The 16,239-nt window shown below is 41.0% G+C and overlaps 2 pseudogenes; both read left to right on the top strand.

Annotated features, from left to right (window-relative positions):
- Positions 1 to 10,512: 10,512 nt before the first annotated feature.
- On the top strand, positions 10,513 to 14,654 carry LOC148188451 (uncharacterized; annotated as a pseudogene).
- Positions 14,655 to 14,729: 75 nt separating this feature from the next.
- On the top strand, positions 14,730 to 15,858 carry LOC148188452 (uncharacterized; annotated as a pseudogene).
- The last annotated feature ends 381 nt before the right edge of the window (positions 15,859 to 16,239 follow it).

Raw genomic sequence — 16,239 nt, forward strand, 5'->3', positions numbered from 1 at the left:
TCCAAGAGCTAAACCAGCTATGCCTAAAAAGCCAAACCGCTAGGCCCGAAGAAGGCCAAAACAGCAGTCATAATTAGGGAGTGGAGGCCAATAACAGGCCGCACAATTAACAGTGGCCTCACTTTGCTGAGGCACGAAGCAGCTCCACAAAGCACAGGAGGGTGAGCCTCAAAGTCCGCGGATCAACCACATTTCAGCCGCACGGACCCACAACTTCACCCAGAAGGGCTTCCAGTGGAGCAATATGTCCACCACGGGACCAACAATCAGCCCTGCTGTGCGTCACGACAGCTGCCACGCCAAACAAAAGGCTTTGCCTCGCCAGGCTGCAGCCACCACAGAAAATGAGTGGAAATGGAAGGAGAGGTAGATTTTTGAAACCTTTTTTGATTGATTTTGGTTGACAGCATTGTCATGGTGCTAAAAAAACTTTTATTGCACTTACTACTGTTCTACTGCATTCAGCATCTGAACAAAAATGTAGGGTTATTTACAGAAAAAGAAAGAAAGAAGTTAATTATAAATGTTGTAGATTTAATATTGTTAACTGTAAGCAGGTAGAACTGAAACATGAGATTTAACAGTGTTTGAGATGGCATCAGCTGATGGCATTACAAACACCTTTTTGTAATGCCTGGTGTGAAAGTTGATCTGCTATAACGTGCAAATGTTATGAAAATGTTTATCCATTATCCACCCACAGAACATTCTGTTCAGTGCACTAAACTAATAATGAAAAGTATTTTAATTTTCATTTGAAATCCAAAAATGGCTTAAAAACATCCTTCCTTCCTTTATTCTTTGTGATAACCATACAACCAATACATGCATAAAAAAATCTGACTCTGTAATCTGTAGCAAGGTAAATATAGGTTTACATACCTTACCAAACAACCTTCGTTGGTTGGGCTGATTAGGTTTACGCAAAACCAAGGAGATTTATTAGGGTTATGGTAAGAATGCCAGAGAAAGTCAGTCAGAGGCAGAGTCAGGCAGAGAAGAAGCTCTGTATACACCAGTCTGCCAAACCCTTTGAACCACTGGCAGGTGAAGTGAATAATATTGACCATCTTGTCATGATGTATACCTTGGCTCCTGGTATTTATGCGGATGCCACTTGACATGCTCTACCCACCCAAGCACCTACAAGACCAATCTACTCTCCAGGCAACAGCCGTCCCCAATGTCAGTGCCCCCCCTCCCTTGGCCTGTAAAATGTGAGGTGTCAAGGCATCAACTTGGTCTCCAAATTCCCCAGATTCCAGTCTAGTCAAGGATTCATGGGACATGCTGGTACCCTACCTTGCAACCCAAAGGACATAAACAGCAGGATAACCCCTCACTCCACAGAGGTCTTATGTCCATGCCTCAACAGTTCAGGGCCAAGTCTGAGCCAAGGAAACCCCATGGTGGATCTGAGGGACCTCTGAGTTACCAGCATATCCCACAGATACCCAATCAGATTTGGGATCTGAACAATTTTAAGGCCAGGTTGCTGCCTTGAGCTCTTTCTTACATTCCCCAGGCTGTTCCTGAACAGTTTCTACAGTGTGGCATGATGCATTTCAACACATTCTTTCATTACATGTTGCCACTTTGCAGTGGACTTAGTGCCCTTCTGTGTCTGCTTATAACTTTCGGCATGCCACTTGTTGGACTTCGCTGCAAATGCTTATGTTTAGGCCTTGAACACCAGGATGAACACCGTGCTGGCACGGATGGTTAGGCATATGGTAAGCTGTAGAAATAAAATCACATTCAGACAGAAAGCGAACATTTGACTCTCACATGAAAGTTCAGTGTTTGTTGGCTTCATCTACTGCCCCACACACCAGTCCCACAAGCCTGCCATGCTCCTCATATTACGTCGTTACTGGCAGTATTTCAACCTAGCACCATCCAGTGAATATATCATGCAGCAAATGCCATCCGGAAGCATATAATGACATCGCAAACGGTTATGGCTTTCTCAACTGATGCAGTCCAGTGGCGTATCATGTGGATGTGAAAGGTGACTTTTGGCATCCGGATCTTACGCCAAAAGCACTGCAAAAGTGGTGGCATATAACGACTTTGGAATGAGAATGAGCTGTGCATTTTCTTGCAAGTTGGTCCACAACCATAGGAGAGTACCATTACCATGAGAGGTTACTTGGTCTGTAATGATGTTTGGGTGATGGAAGTGTGTCAGGTACCGTTCACATGAATCCAGGACCCAATATTTTCCAGCAGAACATTGCATTGTAACAAGATGGTGAATGTTAATCTCTTCATTCGCAGTGGTTTAAATGTTAAGGATGTAAAGGGTAATTTTTTGATTTACCACTGAGAATTTTTTTGACCGGTAACACTTGTCAGAGTAAAGGTTAATTTAGCATTTAACATAGGTATATCCCATATATACCTATGATTTATCTATTAACATCATCTAATTTCTCATCGAGATTTTTTATCAGTAGTGTGTCTGATACTTTGTGATTATTTCATTGTTTGTTGCTTCAGCCACTTCCAAACATAACTGGACTCTCTGACATTTGCACCATCGGTCTCATAAGTCCCCACAGCACCACCAACAACTCTGACTTAAAGCTCCAGTTCTGGAACTGTTGCATGCCTGTAGATCTAAGATTATTAACTACTGTGACATTTGAAAGTTGACAAACAAACCTTTTTTTCACATAAGAACAGATGAAACTTGCAAGACCAGATTTCATGTTTAATTTTACATGAAAGGTAATTGAGGATGTAAGATTTTAACATGACACTTTTTAGTTTTATACATGATGTTAAACTTCTCAAAAAATGCGGACTTTGAGGCTCACCCTCCTTTTTTTCATTAAGCCTCTACACCATCAGGAAGGTTCCTATCGTCATATAGGTATAGGTGCCAGTAGGTGGCGCTCTCATTATAGCTAAAAAATGTCATATAGATGTGTTCAGGGCGGGATTCTTTTAAAGATCTGACCATCTTGGGGGTTAGTAATAACAGTTTTTGATGTCATGTCGAAACATCGAAATTGTCCACCCAACCACAGTAACGTCTTTCAATGAAAATTCACAATATTCATTTTCAAGCATCATCAACATCTTAAAGATTTTTTGAGACCATTTTGAGATCAATCGAGTCAACCTGCTAGGAGCCGGATGTTTTTGTGTAAAACTTTGCCTTTCCTGTGCCAATAGGTGGCACTGTCATTATTATTATGTCATTTTTATTACTTAAAACTGTCATATAGATGTGTTCAGGGCAGGACATCTATCAAACATGTGACATTTGGGTCACATTGGACCATTTACAGCAGAGTTACATACCACTTCCTGTTTACTTCCTGGTTCAACATTTCAAGTCAATCTGATGTAAGCTCTAGGACAAGTTCTTAAGATTACAACCCCTGAAAATGGCCAAAAATACATCAAAATTACAACTTCAAATCAAAATGGCTGACTTCCTGTTGGTTTTACGGTATGGCCCAAAGAGACTTTTTTGTAGGTACTGGGGTGTTGCATAGGCCTCCAAAGTTTCCAGCTCTAAGTAAAACATGCTGCGGGGCTGCTTCATTGAAAATCAGTAGGGGGCGCAACTGATACAGTTCTTCCGACCCACGGACGAGACCATTAAAATATCAAAATTTTTCACCTGACCTGATAAGTCTGCAAAGTCTGCAACATGGCAGGAATTTCAACTTCAACATTTTATGGCAACAAGAGAGGTAAGTCATCATTTTTTTCCAGGTATCATGTTTCTGTTGCGAAAAATCAAGTTGTTTCTTTAAAATAAAAGTATTAGCTTCCATTTTGTAAGATTTTTTTAAAGTCACAGTAAATGTAACCCTTTCAAAACACAACTTTTATTCAATGTCCTTTGTAGTGGACATCAGGACTTACTAACCTCTATTTGTTATACACCAGGGAGCAGAGGGCTAAGTGAGGCAGAAAGGATTTTATTAAAAATTGTGGAAGGAGATTCTGATGTAGAGCTGTCTGAAGATGAGGTGGAGGAGGGCCAGAGAGAGGAGGAATATGAAAGTTCAGAGGAGGATGCTGCAACTGTTGAGGAAGCTGAGCCTGAGCCAGGGAAAAGCAATGATACACATTGTGTGTTATGGATCAAAAGCAATGTGTAAGCTAGGGTTTAGAAGTTTATTGCTATAGAAAGGAGAAGGGAAATGAGAGCAGTTCTGGTTCACACTGTTGATCACACACACACACACACACACACACACACACACACACACACACACACACACCTCACGCACAAAATCAGTTAAAAACTTGACTTGGCAAATTATTGACCCTGTTGATTTACATATAATATAATTGAGTGCACTCAACTTATACGTACCTCTCCTTTCTTTATCCCTTTAGTTTTAACCCCATTGTCGAAGAGAGTAATTGCAATGAAAACGCCGGACACTACCATCAGACTTGGAAGCCCACTCACTACTTCCAACAATACATTGATGACCAAGTTTTTGAAGAAATGTCAGAATACACAAACAACCGTGAGGTGTTCATCACTGGAGGATGTCTAAAGACCACACCAGAGGAGCTGAAAACCTTCTGTTGGAGTATGTAAGTATATGATTCAGTGCTCATGTTCACCCCCTAAAAAAAAGAGATGAAACACAGTGTTCAAATAGGGTAAGATAGAAGACAAACTTCTGCACAATCAGCGTCCTTGAATATGTTGACCGAGAAAGGGAATGATAATATAACCTTGAGTGTCAGTTGTGAAACTGGGAGTATGATGTGAAGAGAACATGGTGTGTGGAGATAAGAGGAGACGTGAGGAGTGGATGTGGGTCGAAGAGTGTGGATGTCTGGTTTCTATGATTTTGTTCAACAGGACATGCAGATGAGAAAAAACAACTCCTAAAAAGGGTCTGTCCTTGAAGTTGACCAATCCAGAGACGATGCCACGCTGAAAGGGGAGCCAGATAATGAGGGGAACCAACCAGAAGATGATTCTGCCTTCATTCACGTTTCCTCATAGTAAATAGTATAAAATACTCGATCAGGGAAAGACAGGTTGTCAGAATGCAGGCTGACTCGCTGATGTTATCGGCTAGGGAGAGGCATTTCTGATTCAGAGCTCTGTAACTGCTCACTGCTTGCTTGAGAAGATTCACTAAAAGGTTTGAATTCTAAATTCTAAATTCTGTGTGGACATTCAGTTATTTACTGTTTATTGAGTTGCTTTTAAGAATTCTGGACATAGCACTCACCCTGAGAGGGTGAGAGTTTTTTTTCTACTTGCAGCAACCAAGAGAAAAACTCCTTCACTTCTTTGGCATGTCTATGTACATGGCATGCCTAGGATACCCTGGGGTCCGGATGTATTGGGCAAAGAAGACAAGGGTCCCGGTTATAGCTGAGGCAATGAGTTGTGACAGATTCTTCAAGATTAGACAGTCATTTAAAGTCACGAATGACCTTAATGTCTCTGATGAGGAGAAGAAGCGTGACCCCCTCTGGAAGGTGAGACCTCTTTTAAACAGAGTGCAACAAGGCTGCCTCAATCTGCCTAGGCCAGGGAAGGCCTGTGTAGATGAACAGATGATTCCCTTCACAAGCCAGTGTCCTGTACGGCAGTTTGTACCAGGGAAACCAAACCCCACAGGACTTAAAGTATTTGTCCTTGCCAGTCCCAATAGTCTGATACTGGATTTTGAGGTTTACAAGGGCAAGAATACGTTCACTGACCAGCAACTTGGAATCAGAGGCAATGCAGTCGCTCAGATTGCACAATCTCTTCCAAGAGGAACACACCTGTACTTTGGTATTAGGTATTTCACCTCCATCAAGCTACTGGAGAGCTTGAAAGCAAATGGTCTCCTGGGAACAGGGACCATTATGAAGAATAGAATCCCTACACCATGCAAATCAAAGATGACAAATGAAAGAAAACTACAAAATCAGGGAAGAGGCAAATCTGAAATGGTTGTCAGAAAACCATTCGAGGTTGCTGTGACAAAGTGGCAGGATAATAAAGCAGTCCTGATGGCCTCCACTGTCCATGGGATAGAGCCTGAAGGCAGCTGCACGAGATGGTCAGCAAAAGAGAAGCGTCATGTTACTGTGCCAAGACCAGCTGTTGTAGCTGAATACAACAAAAACATGGGTGGCGTTGATTTGTGCGACCGCATGATGAGCTTCTACCCGATGTCGAGCCGCACAAGAAAGTGGACCATCCGTACCATCCTGCATCTTGTTGACCTGGCCGCCACAAACAGCTGGATCGAGTACAGGTCAGACCACCAAGTGTCTGGAAAACCAGAGAAAGAGAGGCTGCATACTTTGACTTTAAGCTGCTGCTGGCTGAGGAGCTGATTGCCCAGGCATGAATGTCAGTCTGATGACAGTTTCAAAAAATATGGGGCACTCCACTTGCCAAAAATGGAGGAGGAAGCGAATTCATCACAGTGCAGAAGAGAGGGATGCAAAGGGAAAACATTTGTCAACATCTGTCCTGTGTGTTTCAAAGACCAAAAACTGTTTCCTTTTGTACCATTCATGATCTGTGGGTGGTTATTTGGTGCTGTAAGTGGTGTGACCTAGAAACTCAGCATCAGTTGCCCAGTGTTCAGAAAGCAATTTTTAAACTGCAAAGAATTTATTTGTTGTAAATTCAATTATTGAAAAATTTTTCAGTGTTCTGCTAAGTTTAATTTTTTTTTCAAATGTTGAATGTTGTTGTATTGTTGTACATTGTTGCCCTTATTGTCAGGGCCCATAAAGTTTGATTTGTTGTGTTGTGTTGTCTTTTATTTTGTTTCCCTGTGTGGTATTGACCCTCGTCTGTTTTTGATCTGGCCTGTTAATCCTCTGTTCTGCTCTGTGGGTCCAGTCCGCCTGACTCTGACACTGATTGCTGGCTGGCATCTTTTAATCTTTCACCTTTTCACATTGACAAATTGCCTTAATATAGGTCAAATTGAAATGTTTTAACTCCTAAACAGATGTGTTTTCTTCATGTAACTGTCTTCATTTACTTTAATGTTCATGACATGGAACGAATTTTAAAAGAAATCCACTCAAAAATGAATTCACTATCATAAAATTACATCATTACATTTTGTATGAAGCAAGTCCCGATGTCCTCTACGAGGGACAGTCAATAAAAAAATAATAAAAAACCTTTTTGAAAAAAAAAATTGTTGCAAAATGTTTCTTTCAACCACAAAAAAGCTAAACCTTTTTCCTCTGGGTCTCAGGAGGATATATATGAGTTCAGGGCAGGACTCTTATCAAGCATGTGAAGTTTGGGGCAGATGGGATCATGTACAATAGTTTTAAAAAGTACTTCCTGTTTGGTGATGAAATACTTAAATCCTTGGCCCCATAACTTCCACACCATTACACAAAAATGAAAAGTGGTCATGAAATCGCAAAAAATTACATTTCAATTCAAAATGGCAGACTTCCTTTTGGGTTTAGAGTATGGCTCCAACAGACTTTTTTTTGTCCGTACTGACATGTTCTATGTACCTCTAAATTTTCGTCCCTCTACTTGAAATGGTTTGCCAAGGCTGGCATTTAGGTAGGCTGCAGAGCTCATTTTTTGACACCTATACATAACACATATAAAATATAAAAATTTTCACCAATCCCCATGAGCAAGCCAAGTTTCATGACTTTCTGAGTATGATGAAGCCCTCAAAAAAGTGATTCATTTGACGAAATGATAATAATAATAATAATAATAATAATAATAATAATAATAATAATAATAATAATAAACAGACCAATTACAATAGAGTCCTTGCACCATTTGGTGCTCCGGCCCTAACAACAATAATAAAAAACTGACCAATTACAATAGGGTCCTCGCGCCGTTTGGTGCTCGGGCCCTAAAAAACAGAGCAAATACAATAGGGTCCTCGCACCCTTGGTGCTCGGGCCCTAATAATAATAATAATAATAATAATAATAATAATAATAATAATAATAATAAACAAAGCAATTACAATGGGGCCCTCGCATCGTTCAGTGCAGGCCCTAATAATTAAAGCTGCAAGCAGCGATGAATGGGCCCTTGCACCCCCATGCAAGTCAAAGCTACTGTAGGGACTCAGTGAAACTTGGAAAAAGTATAAGAGACTTGACCCTTGAGTGAGATATTTCACATTGTGAATAACTTCCTTTGGACACACAAAATCTGTGGCATCTTGGTCGACATCATTTGTCGAACAAAACATGTTAACTTCATGAAAATCAAAGGATAGTTGTGGTACGAGGCGTCCTTCCTGTTGACAGTAGGTGGCTCAGTGAGTATCATATTAAAGGATATGCTGATGTGTTAGGGGCTGCAGCCTGACCACAACTGTGAAACCTGGGGCCAACTGGTCGATGTAAAGTGAAGTTACAACAACTTCCCTTTTGGCAGCCACCACTGGGTCTCCATGGCAACAGCATTCATGGAAAATCTATACTTCAGAGGGAGGCATCATTAAGGTCTTAAAGGTTTTGTCACCAGATTTGAAGTCAGTTGTATACAATCTGTAGGAGCATTCCATCAAACAAGAAAGCATGTAATTTCCATGAAATTTCATGTTGCCAGTAGGGGACGCTAAAAGTAATGGTCATGGTTGTCATGGAGATGTCTTCAGGGCACGACAGTCATCAAACATGTGAAGTTTGGTGAAGATTGGACCATGTCCCTCAGAGTTATAAACTACTTCCTGGTTAATGGTGAGACATGGAAATGATTGGCCCAGTAACAACCACACGATGTGACGATAACTCACAAATGTAATAACTTTTGATGTCCCAAGCCTTCTGAGAGGATTTCTAAATTTTGAAGTTAATCGGATGAAATCTGTAGAAGATCGAAAAATTGCAAGCCCTGAAAATGGCCACAAAAAAAAAAATATGCACACTCAATTTAAAATGTCCGACTTCCTGTTGGATTTAGGGTATAGGTCCAAGAGGCTTTTTTCTAGGACTTGGGCTGTTACACATGCATCCTAAGTTTTGTAGCTCTGGGTGAAATGTACTGCAGGGGCTGCTTCATTGAAATCTGTAGGGGGCGCTACAGAGCCATTTTGGCACATCAGTGCAAAAAAAATCACATCATATATCACATTTTAGGACTTCTGATGTGTGTGACTCCAACTGTCCTGACTGAGAGGCTCACTTAGTTTTTCCAGTTGGTGGCACTGTGATTGTCATGCTAAATTGACATGTTGATGTGTTCAGGGCTTCACCTTGATCACACCTGTAAAATTTGGGGCCAATCGGGTGATGCAAAGTGAAGTTACAACAACTTCCTGTTTGGTAGCGAAGACCATGTTGCCATGGCAATGATGTTAATGAAAAAGCTCTGAAATCACAAGCAGGCATTGTCAAGGTCTCAACACTTTTCTTGTTTGAGTTGAATATGGTCAACCTGTAAGGAGGTGCACATCAAAATATAAAACATATAACTCCCTGTCTCCAGTAGGTGGTCCTGTCATGATAACTCGATAGAGCCATGCAGATGTGTCCAGGCCGGGACTCGGCATGAGAAGTTTTGGGCAGATCGGATAATGTTTGGCTGAGTTACGACAAATTCCTGTTTCATGGCAAAACATCAAAGTTGGAAACCAAGCTATACCCACATGGTGTGAAAAAAAATCACAAGTTGAATAACTTTTTATGTCCCATGATCTTTCATTTTAGTGAAAGTCGGAAAATGCATGCAGAGAGTTTGGACCATTGAGTGAGATATTTCACACAGTGTAGTATAATCTTATGACCATAAGGTGGCGCTGGAGACCACAAAATCTTAGTCATCCTGGTCTACATCTTTTGTAGACCAAAGCATGTGAATTCCATGTAAATCAAACGATAATTGTGTTACAACGTATACTTCCTGTTGCCAGTAGGTGGTGCATTGACTACCATGGTTAACAGAGCACCCGGCAGGTTGAATCCACAATGAGGGAGGATTCATTTGTGCTTTGTATGCTGTCGGATGATGATTTGTTTGAAGCGAAACTTAATTACCCCCCTTTTTTTTTGGAATTAACGCGGCAATGAGTTCTTATGGCATATTTGATGGCATGGATGTGCTAATAAATGCCAGTGAAGAAAGAGCAACTTGTGTGCGTGATTAAGCCTGAAGGGGAGTAACACTGATTGGACTGGTCCATTCTTTGAACCGAAAGAACAATACCATCTGGATAATCTACCAGACCAATGCGCCACACAAACAGAAAGGAAGGAACACGCTGAGATGTATTGCCAGAATTGTGGCAAAGAGTTTGATGAAAAAACGAACTTCTGCAGTGATTGTGGAAAAAGGCTGCAAGAACAAGGTGACGATTCTTGCGCACAGAACACAGCTTTATGACCAGCCTTTCTTGCTTGTTCAATTTTGGCCCACACAGTCTTCCTTGCTCCTCTGTCTTCTCTGATGAGATCCTCCACAAATCCAATGTTGAGATTTTTACATACAAGGTGATTTATGGTGGTTTGCCAAAGTTCATCCCTGTACAGCCTCCCGGTAAACTGCATGATGATCTGATGAGGATGGTCAATGAGGAGCGGGCCAATGCGGTGTACAGAGTCGAGAATGAAATCCATCTTCTCCTTCCAGTGTGGGTCAGTTTTTCCCATGATATCTGCCCCTATCTGACATATGTTTTCTTCTTTCTCTTCCTTTAAACCATTTAGTCTTAAGTTCCACCTTCTTTTGTAACACTCCAGATGAGTTGTTTTTTTTTCCAGCTCTGCAGTTTTCTTCTCCAGTTCTGTGTTTCGCTCTTTAAGTTGTTTGATATCTCTTTCCAGTTTCTTGTTATATTCCATGCATTCTTTGATTTCAGCTCAGGTGGACGCGACCACTTTTGCGATGTTAGCCATGGTCAGCGGGTTTTGCTTTAAATCCGTCTTGATGTCCTCCATCATGTTTTTAAGAGTGCTATTCGCAGTCAGGATTGCCGTGGTATTTTCATCTTGGGATCCAGTATTTACGCTCTGAAAAGTTATTGTGTCTCAAAAAAATTATCCAATAATTTAAGGACATCTCTTACCCAATGTTAAGCAAATGGGCAAAAGTCTTTCTGGGCCAGTGTGCCTAATGTGACGCTGTAATTCCACTTTCGGCCACTATGTAAATTTTGCATCAGAGCGTGGCACACTTCCTGGGGGATTGGCTCTGTTTGGCTCAGTGGTGCATGAAGTTATGACTCTTTTATAAGTCTGGATACAGCCGTGGGGGCGGGGCCTCGTTCATTCCTATGAGAGCTGCTCAGTGACAAATGAAGCACAGATAGCTCTTTTTCCGGGTTTAGAAACGTGTAAAATTTCCGGGTGTACTGGCCCATAGAGCATGCGTAGTAAAGATTGTAGTAAAGATTAATGGCAGCCAAATGTTGCCGAGTGCGACCGGGTGCGGTTACCTCCCACCAGTGGAGCAACCAATTAGTGCTTCGGTTAGTTTGAATGGCAGTCTATAAAATTTAATCTCATGGCTCTTTTAGACATTCCAAATCGATATTGTCTCCACGTGCTGGATAGTGTGTATCATGCCGCTCTGAGGTTTATCACAAACTGTGGAGCTCTTACTCATCACTGTCTTATATACAGAAGTAAATTGGCCATCTTTACATGTGCGCCGGCTCGGCCATTGGTATGTCTTTATTTACAAGGTAATTCTTGAGAGGATTCCATCTTATTTATCGTCGCTTTTAATTTTGAACAATAGGGCCTACAGTCTCCATTCTCAGGACTTTTTACTGTTCCTAAGGTCAGAACAGAAATGGGGAAGAAAGCTTTTAGGTTTGCAGCTCCAACTTCATGGAACATTTTGCAGTCAGAGCTCAAACTTCAAAAACTGATTACTCTGAATGCTTTTAAGTCAATGATAAATCTCATTATATCTAGGTCTTATGAGTGCAAATGTTTCACTTGAGTGTGATGTATGCTGCCATTCTTGGCCAGGTCTCTCTTGCAAAAGAGATCATTGATCTCAATGGGAGATACCTGGTTAAATAAAGGTTATTATTATTATTATGATATAAATTTTGCATCAATGCATGGCACATTAACACTGGTTCGCTCACACAAATGACCCGAGTGCTCAAAGCGAACAGCGCTCGTTCACGAGAATTCCTCTGGTTGTAGCTGAGCTTATTAGCAACAGCTGCTAATTGACGGTATAACGACAGCAGTGCTGTCGGTTTTAATATTAACGAGATAATCAGATTATGGTATATCTATCTCTCTCTCTACACACACACACAGACAAATATACATACAACTTATCAGGGAATCATATCATACGAAAGCGTATTGCTGCCAGTCTTGAAAAAAAATACAGGTGATAAACGTGATAAGTTTCTCGTTATAACGTGAAAAGTTTCACGTTAAAACACAAAATGTTTCATGTTAAAATGTGATTATATGGTGATCATTATGAAGTTATATTGCTGATCTATCACTGCACACTCCAGGGTGGATGGCGGTATTGCACCTGAGCTGGTTTGCCACTGTCAACAAATAAAAAGAAGAAGATGATGAAGAAGAAAAAGAGGACGTTGTGTGGTTGTCAGATTTATGATAGATCCATGGTTGTCAGCTGTTGTCACCTGATCGTCACTCAGCATTTAGCTTAGCAATGACTGATTATCATGGCCCACAACAGGGATACCCCACTCTTGAGATTTCTATGAAACTGTGGTGTATCAGAAGAGTTACTTTCACACATGGCACAAGATAATGTAAGTATATTTTCATGCAGCATATTTATTCTGTGGCCCGTTTCACACAGCGCGCATCAGGAGTGCATGAGCAGCTGTGTTGTTATTTCATGTCGGCATCCATGTTATTAAGTTAGAGCATCCACACTGCCCACCTGAGCGGCTTGTCAGGAGAGTGTCAGCTGCAGCATAACTAGAGAAACAGTGGCTGGACGATTATTTGATGCACGTCACACGCGTTTGTCAGCAGAAATAGACAGATGATATGGTGTTTTTATGATTATATTGACTCTAGACCACTTTTTACTGCAGTAAAAAAGTAATCTCTGTCACAGAGATGAGAAAATACAAAGACGTCAGTTTTACTCCAACTTCCCTGTTCCCTTTCAAAATAACTGACAGCATCTCTGTGGACAGAATCCCATCAGCTGCTGATACAGTGCATTTTATTTTAAAACATTTACAGGGCTTTGTTGTCTGCAATGTAGGAGCTTTTACAAGTCAAGTCAAGTCAAGTCAGTTTTATTTATATAGCCCATTATCACAAAACATGGTTTGCCTCAGAGGGCTTTACAGTGTACGACATCCCTCTGCCCTTAGACCCTCACATCACCCAAGGAAAAACTCCCCAAAAAGAACCCCTGTAACGGGGAAAAAAAAAGAGGAAGAAACCTCAGGAAGAGCGGTAGAGGATAGTGAGGGATCCCTCTTCCAGGACGGACAGACGAGCAATAGATGTCGTAAATAGCAAGTGAAATACAATCATGGCAAAAAAGGAAAGAGAAAGAGAGGGGGGGAGAGGGGGGGATACAGAATAATAGAAACAGATGCATGTCATATTACAATAATGGTAGGTGTGAAATTAGTAATTGCTCTCTATGATGATGTTGATAGAGATGATAACAGTCTCATGCATATGTGAAAGGGGGTTGTCCAAAGGCAAGATCACAGCATTGGCGCAACCAGGACCAGACCACGACCAGGGCGAGCGGGGGGCACAGAACCAGTACAGCCACAGCACGAGCACAACCAAAGGCAGGGTCGCGGCATCAGCACAGCTATCACCACGGTTACAACTTCGTAAATGAGTGGAATTTGTGCTTGCAAATGTGTAAATACAGTATTAATATCTGCGGACGTAGCAGTGATGTTACAACAACGCTGTATGTGCACGCATAGGTGACGTGTGCTGTGTGAAATGGGCTTATTGCACTGTAGGCCCGAGGAAATTTACACCCAATAAGAGCGAGGATGGAATATCAACAATTATAATAATAACAATAGTAAAGAGGGAGAGTGTGTGAGTGTTTTCAGTACTGTTGTGGTAGAATTTTGCAGCAGTGACCAGTCTTGTTCATGAGTTAAAATGTATTTTTGTCTTGACAGATTGATGCCACAATTGTTGACTTTATGGATGATGACACTCTTGCTTGCTACATTCCAACATATGAAAAGTGCATAGCAGCAAGACGCTTCTGTTTGAACTATAAAGGTAGAAGTGCAAAGGCAACAAGAAAAAATTCACTGCTTGAAAAACTTAAGAAAAAGATTGGCATTGATATAAATGATGATAAAAAATCCGATCAGGAGGAGACTTCTGCCCCAAAGAGGACAAGAAGATATGTAAAACAAAATAAATGGGCTGAAAAAGCGATGAGAAAAGTTGAGTTGGGATGGATTCATGACGGTAAACGAGTAAGGAAATGCAGAGGAGGAGGAACAAGAACCCTTGATGTACCCAAAACTTCAAGAAAATCTGACATACTCAGTCATGACATATTACACTATCAAGAAGAAGCTGTATTTGATGAAGATATCCTGTTGGGGAACTGTATGATGTACTAAGAATGGGTTTTTTAAGATTTTACTTATGCACAAAGACTCTGACAAATGAGGAGGATGAGGAATATAATGCAGAAAAGTCAGATTTGTATATTAATGATGTACAACCGACAGACATGTAAAGAAGATGAGCAAGATACTCAAACTATTGTCATCCTGGCATCAGATTTGGAAACTGATGCAGATGTATCAGACACATCTGAGATGATATTCGGCCCCTTTCTTGGAGAACCCTTGGCAAGTCAACTTGATGACACTTTGAAACAACAGTTTGAAGACAATGAACTGGGCATCAATACCATCACATTTCTAACAAGAAGCACAGAGCACATTCCCCCAGACACAGCATCAGGCGATCAAAAAGGAAGTTCTACAACTTCATATGATGTGTTGTGTGTCACCATAAAATTTCACAGGGTCAATCTTCTGGAATAAATGATAAGCCAGTTCAAGGATCCAGAACTCCTCAAACACCCCCTTAAATACACTTACATTGATGAAAAAGGAGCTGATGAAGATGGTGTTTCAAGAGATGTGTATCTGTATGTAAGGGGAGGAGCTGAGAGATCCATCACTGTCTCCCAAATGGCAGGAAGAAGAATGGAAATCTATTGGCCAGATTCTTCTTAAGGGATTTAAAGACCAAGGATACTTTCCCTGCTGCCTTGCCCCTGTTTTCACAGTGGCTCTTATTTTTGGTGAGAATGAAGCCTCAGAGGATATGCTGTTTGAAAGTCTTCTCCTGTACAAAAGTCAGTCAGACAGGGGTCTGATAATTGCTGCCTTAAAAGAAGAACTTGTAGATGAGGCTAGAGATGAACTAGTTGATCTTTTGGACCGCTTGGGTGTTAAAACACTTCCAACATGAGAGAATTTACGGGGAATCCTTGTAAAAGTGGCACACAAGCAGTTGATCCAAAAACCAAGATATGCTGCAGAAAAAACGTCATTAGTTGCGAGCCACTTTTTACGAAAGGCATTTGTGAGCACACAGGCTCTTACGGATGTATTAGGACAAAAAGCCAACAACAAGAAAGCTTTTGAAGATGCTGGATGCATCTCCTACAACTCAAGCAGAGAACCAGAGCTTTCATTTTCTGCAACAGTACATCAGAGGACTGGATGAGTCAGGACTAGAAAGATGTAAAGGTTTGTCACGGGGTCAGATGTTGCATGTGTTGACAAAATTGAGGTATTGTTCACTCCAGTGGATGGACTGGCACGATGACCTGTCGTTCATACCTGTGGGCCAGCTCTGGAACTGCCATTGACATACACTTCCTACCCAGAGCTACGGAGTGAAATGGACAACATACTACTTACTAAAACCTAATTTGAGTTTAGCATAGCTTAGATTGAGTTAATCATTTCAGTTGCAAACAGAAAATATGGAAAATCTGAATAGCATTGTTTTGATCCATGTGTTGCATGGCCAGGAGTCAATTGAGTCCACTAGTTGACCCTTTAATTTACCAATAAGACTTAAATGAGAATTTAAAACCAATTAAAAGATGTTAAAAGGATTAAAAAAAAAAAAAAAACGACAACGCCACCTAGGGATTTGCAGAGCCCTAGGACTGTAAAAGGCTAAAGGTTCTTTAAATCAGGGGTGAGCAGAGTTTAAAAAAACACCAAGAGTAAAAAGCAGATTTATTACAATAAAATCATGGTGGTAAAAGAGCACATATGATGCCTAAAAAAGTCTGTTAAGTCC

Source organism: Plectropomus leopardus, chromosome 10, assembly GCF_026936395.1.
Source record: "Plectropomus leopardus strain MGB_pleo_1.0 chromosome 10, ASM2693639v1, whole genome shotgun sequence".
NCBI lineage: Eukaryota > Metazoa > Chordata > Actinopteri > Perciformes > Serranidae > Plectropomus > Plectropomus leopardus.